The 10,976-nt window shown below is 44.7% G+C and overlaps 1 protein-coding gene across 1 annotated transcript in view; it reads right to left on the minus strand.

The window, feature by feature from the left end:
* The window catches only part of ADCY2 (adenylate cyclase 2), a 458,110-nt gene that overhangs the window by 437,446 nt on the left and 9,688 nt on the right, over window positions 1–10,976 (minus strand). The window lies entirely within an intron of this gene.

Consider the following 10,976-nt stretch of genomic DNA (forward strand, 5'->3'; position numbering starts at 1 on the left):
GCATCAACCTCTCCACGCTCTCCATTCTCTGTCAGTTTTCTCACTCCATTTGGTGCTTGGCTGAGTTCTTTATCTCTTCATTTGATGTTTTAGGGTTTTAGGATTGCTGTTTTCTCTGTTTGGCTTAGTTTTTCAGATCTTTGCTGTGGAGGGACAGCGTGGTGCTTCTGCCTAGAGCGCCATGTTGCCGGAAGTCATGAGTAAAATTTTTATTAAATAGTTTACATTCTTTTCTTCATACTTTGTCTTCAAAATTCATTGTATATTTTACACTTGGAGCACATCTCAATTTGAAATCACTGCTTTGATGTGCTCGATGGCCACATGTGGCACGTGGTTACCATAATGAACAGTGCAGGCACAGACATCATATTGTTTGCAGATAAAGACAGTTTTACTTCTTACTGTGTATTCATATGGGTTTTTTTTTTTTTCATGTTTTTAGCACTATGTTGAAGAGAAGTGATGAGAGTGAGCATCCTTATTTTGCTCCCAATCTCAGGATGATTCAGTCTTTCATTATTAAGTGTGATGATATCTATTAATTATTTTTGTAATTGCCCTTTATCATTCTGAGATTGGTCCCCTTTTTTCCCTCATTTGCTGAGAAATGTTATCATGAGTATGTGCTGAATTTTGTCAAATGTCTTCCGGCATCTGCTGAAATGATCATATGTCATGCATCTACTGAAATAATCTGTTGGTGTGGTGACTCGCATACATGGATTTTTGAAAGTTAAACCGACTTTGCATTCTTGAGATAAACCCCATTGGTTATGACATATATCTTTTTAATGTACTGTTGGATTCAATTTGCTAAAATTGTGTTAATATTTGTGTCTGTGTTTTCAAGAGATACTGGGCTTTGGTTTTATTTCCTTGGGATGTCTTTGACTGGTTTCGGTATCACAGTAAACAGAGTCTTATTAAATGAGTTGGGAAATGTTCCCTCTTTTCTATTTTGTGGAAGAAAAACTGTATAGTACTGGGGTTGTTTTTCCCTTCAATTTTGGTAGAATTCACCAAGGAACCCATCTAAGCCTACAGTTTTCTTTGTGAGAAGGCATTTAACTACAAATTCATATTATTTTATACACATAGGGCTATTTGGGTTATCTACTTCCTCTTGAGTGAGCTTTCTTAGTTTGTCTTTCAATGAATTTGTCCATTTCATCTAGATTGTGTAATTTATTAGTATGAAGTTGTTCATAGTATTTCTTTATTATCCTTTTAAAGCCTATAAGTTCTACAGTAATAAGCTTTTTCACATTCCTAATATTGGTAATGTAACATAGCTCTTTTGTCCCAGTCAGTCTGGCTAGAGTTTTATCAATTTTATAGACAGTTTCAAAGAACCAGTTTTTGGTTTCATTCTAATCTCTATATTGTTTTCCTGTTTTTAATTTCATTGTTTTCTGCTCCACATCACTTCCTTTCTTCTGATCAGTTGCTCTTCTTTTTCTAGTTTCTGAAGGTAGAAGCAGAAGTTATTGATTTGAGCCCTTTCTTCTTTTGTAGTATAAACACTTAACGCCATAAATTTCCCTCTAAGCACTGCTTTAGATGCACCCCACAGATAATGATACAGCACGTTTTCATTTAATTCAGTTCAATATACTTTCTGATTCCCCTTGTAATTTCTTCTTTGACTCATGGGTTATTTAGAGGCGAATTACTTAGTTTCTGCATATTTAGGCATTTTCCAGATTTCTTGATGTTATTAATTTCTAAATGAAACCCATTATAGCCAAAGATCCCCACGTGTCTGTCAGTTTGTCCTACTGTGGGGGCTGGTCTGTTGCTGTGATGCTGGGAGCTATGCCACAGGTACTCAAACACCAGCAGGGTCAACCAAGGCAGACAGGTTTCAGCTGAGCTTCCAGACTGAGACAGACTAGGAAGAAGGAGCCGGTGGTCTATTTCTGAAAAGAATTAGCCAGTAAAAACCTTATGAATAACAGCGGAACACTGTCTGATATAGTGCCGGAAGATGAGCCCCTCAGGTTTGAAGGCACTCAAAAGACAACTAGGGAAGAGCTGCCTCCTCAGAGTAGAGTCGACCTTAATGACGTGGATGGAGTCAAGCCTTCGGGACCTTCATTTGCTGATGGGGCACAACTCAAAATGAGAAGGAAACAGCTGCAAATATCCATTTAAAATCAGAACGTGGAATGTATGAAGTATGAATCTAGGAAAATTAGAAATCGTCAAAAATGAAATAGAATGCATAAACATCGACATCCTAGGTATTAGTGAGCTGAAATGGTCTACTATGTCGGGGAATGACAATGTGAAGAGGAATGGCGCTGCATTCATGGTCAAAAAGAACATTTCAAGATCTACCCTGAAGTATAACGATGTCAGTGATAGGATAGTATCCATATGCCTACAAGGAACACTAGTTAATACAACTATTATTCAAATTTACGCACCAACCACTAAGGCCAAAGATGAAGAAATTGAAGATTTTTACCAACTTCTGCAGTCTGAAATTGATTAAACACGCAATCAGGATGCATTGATAATTACTGGTGATTGGAATGTGAAAGATGGAGACAAAGAAGACAGATCAGTAATTGAAAAACATAGCCCTGGTGATAACAAACGGTGCCAGAGACCACATGATATAATTCTGCAAGACCAACCACTTCTTCATTGCAAATACCTTTTCTCAACAACATAAATGGCGACTATACATGTGGATCTCACCAGATGGAATACACAAGAATCATATCGACTACATCTGTGGAAAGAGACAATGGAAAAGCTCAGTATTATTAGTCACAACAAGGCTAGGGGCAGACTGTGGAACAGACCATTAATTGTTCATATGCAAGTTCAAGTTGACACTGAAGAAAATTAGAACAAGTTCACGAGAGCCAAAATACCACCTCGAGCATACCCCACCTGAATTTAGAGACCATCTCAAGAACAGATTTCATGCGTTGAACACTAATGACCAAAGACCAGACGAGTGGTGGAATGACATCAAGGACATCATACATAAAGAAAGCAAGAGGTCATTAAAAAGACAAGAAAGAAATAAAAGACCAAAATGGATGTCAGAAGAGACTCTGAAACTTGCTCTCGAACGTCAAGAAGACAAAGTATTATAATAACATGTGCAAAGAGCTGGAGATAGAAAAGTGGAAGAACACACAGCATTTCTTAAGCTGAAAAGAAAAAATTCAAGCCTCAAGTTGCAATCTTGAAGGATTCTACGGGGAAAATATTAAATAACGCACGAAGCATGAAAAGAAGATGGAAGGAATACACAGAGTCACTGCACCAAAAGGAATTGGTCCACATTCAACCATTTCAGGAGGTAGCATATGATCAGGAACTGATGGTACTGAAGGAAGAAGTCCAAGCTGGACTGAAGGCATTGGCAAAATATAAGGCTCTAGGAATTGACTGAATACCAGTTGAGATTTTTCAGCAAATGGATGCAGCACTGGAAGTGCTCACTTGTCTATGCCAAGAAATTTGGAAGACAGCTACCTGGCCAACCAAAAGGAAGAGATCCATATTTATGCCTATTCCCAAGAAAGGTGATCCAACTGAATGCGAAAATTATCAAACAACATCATTAATATGACACGCAAGTAAAATTCTGCTGAAGATCATTCAAAAGCCACTGCAACAGTATATCAACAGGGAACTGCCAGAAACTCAAGATGAATTCAGAAGAGGACATGGAACCAGGGATATCATTGCTGATGTCAGATGCATCCTGGTTGAAAGAAGAGAATACCAGAAAGATGTTTACCTATGTTTTATTGACTGTGCAAAGGCATTTGACTGTGCGGATCACAACGAATTATGGATAACATTGTGAAGAATGGGAATTTCAAATTCTTAATTGTGCTCATGAGGAACCTGTACATAGATCAAAAGGCAGTCATTTGAACTGAACAAGGGGATACCATGTGGTTTAAAGTCAGGAAAGGTGTGCGTCAGGGTTGTATCTTTTCACCATATTTATTCAATCTGTATGCTCAGCAAATAATCCAAGAAGCTGGACTATATGAAGAAGAACGGGGCATCAGGACTGGAAAAGACTCATTAACAACCTGAGTTACGCACATGACATAACCTTGCTTGCTGAAAGTGAGGAGGACTTGAAGCACTTACTGATGAAGATCAAAGACCACAGCCTTCAGTATGGATTACATCTCAACATAAAGAAAACAAAAATCCTCACAACTGGACCAATAACCAACATCATGATAAAGGGAGAAAAGATTGAAGTTGTCAAGGATTTCATTTTGCTTGGATCCACAATCAATACTCACGGAAGCAGCACTCATGAAATCAAAAGATGCATTGCATTAGGCAAATCTGCTGCAAAAGACCTCTTTAAAGTGTTGAAAAGCAAAGATGTTACCTTGAAGACTAAGGTGCACCTGACCCAAACCATGGTGTTTTCAATCATCTCACATGCATGCAAAAGCTGGACAATGAATAAGGAAGACCAAAGAAGAATTGATGCCTTTAAATTGTGGTGTTGGTGAAGAATATTGAATATACCATGGACTTTTAAAAGAACTAACAAATCTGTCTTAGAAGAAGTACAACCAGAACACTCCTTAGAAGCAAGGATGGCGAGACTACGTCTCACATACTTTGGACATGTTATCAAGAGGGACCAGTCCCTGGAGAAGGACATCATGCTTGGTAAAGTGAAGGCCAGTTATAAAGAGGAAGACCCTCAACAAGATGAACTGACACAGTGGCTGCAACAATGGGCTCAAGCATAACAAGAATTGTGAGGATGGCATAGGACCAAGCAGTGTTTCGTTCTGTTGTACACAGGGTCGCTATGAGTCCGAACCAACTCCATGGCACCTAGCAACAACGACAACATGGCCAAAGAACATACTTTATGTGATAGCCATCTTTTTCAATTTAGGGAGACTTTTACGGCCCAGAATATAGTCTATCTTGGTAAATATTCCCTATGCGTTTGAAAGAATATATATTCTGCTATTGTTTGGTGGAGTTTTCTATAAATATCAAATAGGTCAACTTGTTTGATAGAATTGTTTAAATCCCCTATATCCTTATAATTTTTTTTTTAGATATTCTCTCAGTTATTGAGAGAAGGGTACTGAAATCGCTGAGTAGAACTGTGGAACTGTACATCTGCATTTGAGTGTCTCTGATTAGGTGCGTCTGCATTTAGAACTGTGGGTCCTCTTGATGAACTGATTCCTTTGTCACTGGGAAATGGCTCCCTTTGTCATGGGTACTTGCTCTCCAGGCCCTGTGTGAGTCCAGGAATGGTTCCACCTGCTCCTTCCTGGAGGCTCTGTGCTAGGCTTTGGTAGTTCCCTCCCAGGCATGGGCTGAGGGGCACTCAGCTGGAGCCTTAAAGGGACTTCTGCAAATCTCCGAGCGCGCACCCTCTCTGCAGCTCTCTCCTCTCTCCTGTCTGGTCTTTGGCCCTGAGAATCCCTGCACCCTGACCTTCCCCAGCTCTAAACCCTGCTTCCTCAACCCAGGGAAACTGCTGCGCTCTGTGCTACGGACTGAATTGTGCTGTCCCCCTCTCAAAATATGTGTTGGCATCCTAACCTCTACACTTGTGGACGCAATCCCATTTAGGAATAGTCTTCTTTGTTAGGTTAATGAGGCCGTATCAGTGTAGAGTCTGTCTTAAACCTAATCGATTTTGAGATATAAAAAGAGCAGATCAGACAGAGACAGGTGAGCACAAGTGTAGAAGACAGATGTCACATGGAGATGGCCAAGGAACGGAGGGAAGCTGGGGCTACAGAAGCTGAGACAAGGATCTTCCCCCAGAGCTAACAGAGAGAGAGAAAACCTCACCTAGGACCAGTGCCCTGAATTCGGACTTCTAGCCTCCTAAACCGAGAGAAAATAAATGTCTGTTCCTCAGTGCCAGCCAGTTGTGGTAATTCTGTCACAGCGGCACGAGGAGACGAAGACCTCTGGGATCTTCTGCCCTTGAAGCAGCCTAGACACCCTCCCCGGCAGCACAGTGGGATGGTCCTAGGGCTCACCTCTTCTGTTCCTTTCTCATTAGGATCACTGTCCTGTGGCATCTTTGGACCAGTATCTAAAAACCACTGTTCATGTATTTGTCTCATTTTTCAGTTGTGTGAAGTGGGAGGTCAGTCTGGTCTCTACACTCATCATGATTGCAGGGGAAGTACAAAACACTGTTGACTTTTGAGTGGAATTACGACACTCTAGCTTTAAAAGGACACTTATTAATCTTAGCTTTGAATTGACTAAATGATAAAAAGGCTAAAACCAGCTTATTACAAAACAATTAATTTAACATAATTTGTACTAATTATACGGAGTGGTGTCCCGGGGTGGTGCAAATGGTTAAGCACTGGATTACAAGCCCAAAGGTTGACCCAGAGGTGCCTCAGAAGACAGGCCTGGGGATCTGCTTCTAAAAGGTCACACACAGCCTTGAAAACCCTATGGAGCAGTTCTACTCTGCACAGGCAGGGTCGCCATGAGTCAGAATCGACTCGGCAGCAACTGACACCACCACACCGTGGCCGGAACCTCAGGAACTGAAGGTTCTCTTTACCCTAAGAGCTGGATTAAGGCAAGCAAACCAAAGTAATCATAAATGGTTGAGTCACATAGCAGAGACTTTGGACAGAGCCTCCACCCTCAGCTTGGGGTCGGTTTTTCTTCCCCCCAGCAGAAACAACCAACCATTTCAAAAGCCATCTTATCCCCTCCCCATCCCTGTGTGAGGATCAGTTTTCACACTTCAGCTGGCTGACAGTCCCCTCTGCCAGCTTCAATCAGCTCTTCCCTGAAGCAAAGTCACAGACCAGGAAGTGTAAGTGGCTCTCAGATCCCCATCAACCTGCCTCCAGCAATTCAGACTTACAGCTCACAAACCTGAAATTATCTTCCTGTTCTCCTCAGCCCCTTAGCACAACAGCACACAGATGGTCCAGCTTCATAGTACGCAATCTGCATGGTATACTGGCCCCATGCTCACAGGGCCCTGCACCGGGTTTAGCTCTGCGGTTGCCAGGTTGAAATTCTTACTAACCCTAAACCAGAGGCCACATCTGCGTTCTGCACTGGGCCCGGCAGATATCGTGGTGTGTCCTGAGCACAGACGAGGTAAAGATGTGTGTTTTATGGCCACACAGCCTCTTAACAGCCCCAAGGAAATGACGAGACAGAAACATCTCCTCAATTCCTTCCTGCAAATACCGCACAGAGCATGCTAACTTGGGGGCCTCACCCAGCGCACCACTGTGGGCAAAGCTTTTCTCTCCTAAACTCTGCTCCTGGGGAGTTGTCCATTGTTTGGAGAAGTCGGGGGGAGCCACGATGGAGGGGGGGTGAGAGTCAGTGCTGGGGACTCATCGGTGGAGTCGGGCATGCCCCGAGAGTGGGGAGAAACACCAGGGTCTCCATGCCTGAGGTGCTGACGCTAAGATCCAGAAACAGCTACAAATTCCATGTCAAGGCCAAAAAGATCTAAACAGTGGGGACCCCAATCTTCACCCATAATCTCAGGGAAATGTTCTATTCTTGCTATAACCCCTAATAGCATCTCTGAGTGGAGCAAACAGTTAACGTGTTCAGCTGCTAACCAAAAGGTTGGAGGTTTGAGTCCATCCAGAGGTGCCTCGGAAGAAAGCCCTGGAGATCTACTTCTAAAAATTCAGCCACTGAAAACCCTATGGAGCACAGTTCTACTCTGACACTCACAGGGTTGCCGTGAGTCAGACTTGAGTGCCCTTTGGACAAAAATAAATAGAAGGCAGGCTCTGCTTGAAGAAGCCCTGGTGGCACAATGTTTAAGCACTCTCAGCTGCTAACTGAAAGGTCCTCAGTTCAAACCCAACAGTGGCTCCGCAGGAGAAGAGACCTGGCAATCTGCTGCCATAAAGATTAACCCGTTGCTGTCCAGTCGATTCTGACTCATAGTGACTTCAAGGCTGTAATCTTTACAGAAGCAGACTAGCACATCTTTCTCCTGCGGAGTGGCCGGTGGGTTCAAACCACCAACCTCTGGTTAGCAGCCGAGCTCTTAACCACTGTGCCACCGGCCTAGAAAACCCCATGTGGCAGTTCTACTCTGCCGTGAGGGTCATTATGAGTCCGAATGGACTGGACGGCACACAACCACAGGCTCTGGTCAAGGCAGAGCTCAAAAGTGGCCTTCCCACACACTTCCTGCTGCGGCCGCTCACGCCCCCAGCCCTTTAGCCCCGCGTCCACACCGCTCTGTGGGCTGGCACTGGGAAGAGGGATTACAGCAGACGGCCCAAAGCCCCGGCCCAAAGGACTTTATAGCACAGCTGACAGAACAAACACAACAAGCTCATCAAAACTGACAGTATCTGGGGCCCTCTAAACTCCTTCTACAAACGGGAGAGTTACGGTCGGAAAGAGAAGACATAGTTCACCCAGCACCACAAACAGAAAGGAAGGAAAATATTCCAGGGGTGAAAACAACTATGATCTCCAACTGTTCACTGATGATTATTTACCACGACTCTGGAATCTACTCGGAAGTCTCTTCCGTGCGAACGCCTTTATTTGATTTGGAGGTGTGGACTCCGTTCCTTCCTTTCAAAGTTGGGCGAGGATGACATCAGTGGCTGCTGAGAATAGGAAATCTGAAAGACTGAATACCAGGGAAGCTAAGTGGGGTGTTGCCTAGCAACTCCTAATAGGAAATAATTTCGACTCCAATTTCATTTTCTCCTGAGAAGCTGCTGCTCTAGCCTGGAGTCTGGAATGTCCTCCCCTTAGTTCCAGCAGCTTCACTGCATACACACTCAGCCACTCACACTCGGACACACACGCACACACTCAGCCACGCACACACACACACTCAGCCACTCACACTCAGACACGCACACACACTCAGCCACTCACACTCGGACACGCGCACACACTCAGCCACTCACACTCGGACACGTGCACACACTCAGCCACTCACACTCGGACACGTGCACACACTCAGCCACTCACACTCGGACACGCAGGCAAACACTCAGCCACTCACACTCAGACACGCATGCACACACTCAGCCACTCACACTCGGACACGTGCACACACTCAGCCACTCACACTCGGACACATATGCACACACTCAGCCATTCACAGTCACATGCAGGAAAACAGCCACTCACACTCGGACACGCACACACACACTCAGTTATTCACACTTGGACACGCATACTCAGCCACTCGCACAGATACACTCAGCCACTCACACTCAGACATGTAGGCACACACTCAGACTCTCACACTCAGACACATACACACACACTCAGCCACTCACACTGACACACAGGCAAAAACTCAGCCACTCACACTCGAACACATAGGAAAACACTCAGCCACTCACACTCGGACACACACATACTCAGCCACTCACACACACACACAGATACCCTCAGCCACTCAAACTCAGACATGTAGGCACACACTCAGCCACTCACATTCAGACAAAGATACATTCAGCCACTCACACTCAGACACGCACACACACACTCAGCCACTGACATTTGGACACGCCCGAACACACTCAGCCACTCACACTCGGACACACAGGCAAACACTCAGCCACTCCCACTAAGACACGCACGCACACACTCAGCCGCTCACACACACACACAGATACCCTCAGCCACTCAAACTCAGACATGTAGGCACACATTCAGCCACTCACACTCAGACACAAACAGACACACTCAGCCACTCACACTCAGACATGCACGCACACACTCAGCCACTAACACTTGGACACACATGCACTCAGCCACTCACACTCGGACACGTTCGCACACACTCAGCCACTCACACTCAGACACATGCACACATTCAGCCACTCACACTCAGCACACACAGATACACTCAGCCACTCACACTCACAGACAAACACTCAGCCACTCACACTCAGACACACACAGATACACTCAGTCACTCACACTCATACGCACACACTCAGCCACTCATACTCGGACACACACTCAGCCACTCACACTCAGACACACAAACATCACATACACTCAGACACGCACACAGACAAGTGCACACACAACCACAATCGCACACACACCACACACCTACACATGCTCTCACATGCCACATACACACATACTACACACACCACATGCACACACTCATATATGCTCTCACACACCACATATGCACATATATACATACCAACACACCCCATGCACACACACCACATACTCACATACACACATATCACACACACATACCTACTCATACCACACACACCACATGCACACACACCCACACACACGCTCTCATACACATCACACACACACATGCACACCACACACACCACATACACAAACCACACACGTGCGCACACACACGCTCTCACACACACCATAAACACACTACTTACCCCACATATACCACACGTATACACACAGTCACCTACCCACACCCCCTCACACACACACACATACATACACACACCCCTACATACCATATAAAACACACTCACACACACACACACATACATACCCACACAAACCTGAGCACATACACTCGCACATTCTCACACACAGCCCTAACCTTACGGTAACAAAGTTGGTTTATTTACCACTTTCCTAAAACACATTCCTGTGGATATAATAACAGCATCCAAGATTCAAGGCAAAAGTAGCTGGAATTTCAGGCCAAACACAGTTGAGAAAATCACTGGGCAAACACAGGGGGCATGGACCACAGGAGGCCCTAAGACTGAGACAACCACCGTCCAAATGTCTCCATTTAAACCGAGTCCATACAGATGTGTGAGACGCCTACAGAGCATTTTCCTTGTTGTAAAATTCCCGCTGTTTCAGGAAAACACTACAAATCCCAGGCCGCCATCTCCCCTCTTCCTCACACCTCCCTCTGACACCCAGGCCGCCATCTCCCCTCTTCCTCACGCCTCACTCTGACGCCCAGGCCGCCATCTCCCCCCTTC

Source organism: Trichechus manatus, unplaced genomic scaffold (genome assembly GCF_000243295.1).
Source record: "Trichechus manatus latirostris isolate Lorelei unplaced genomic scaffold, TriManLat1.0 scaffold00072, whole genome shotgun sequence".
NCBI classification, from domain to species: domain Eukaryota; kingdom Metazoa; phylum Chordata; class Mammalia; order Sirenia; family Trichechidae; genus Trichechus; species Trichechus manatus.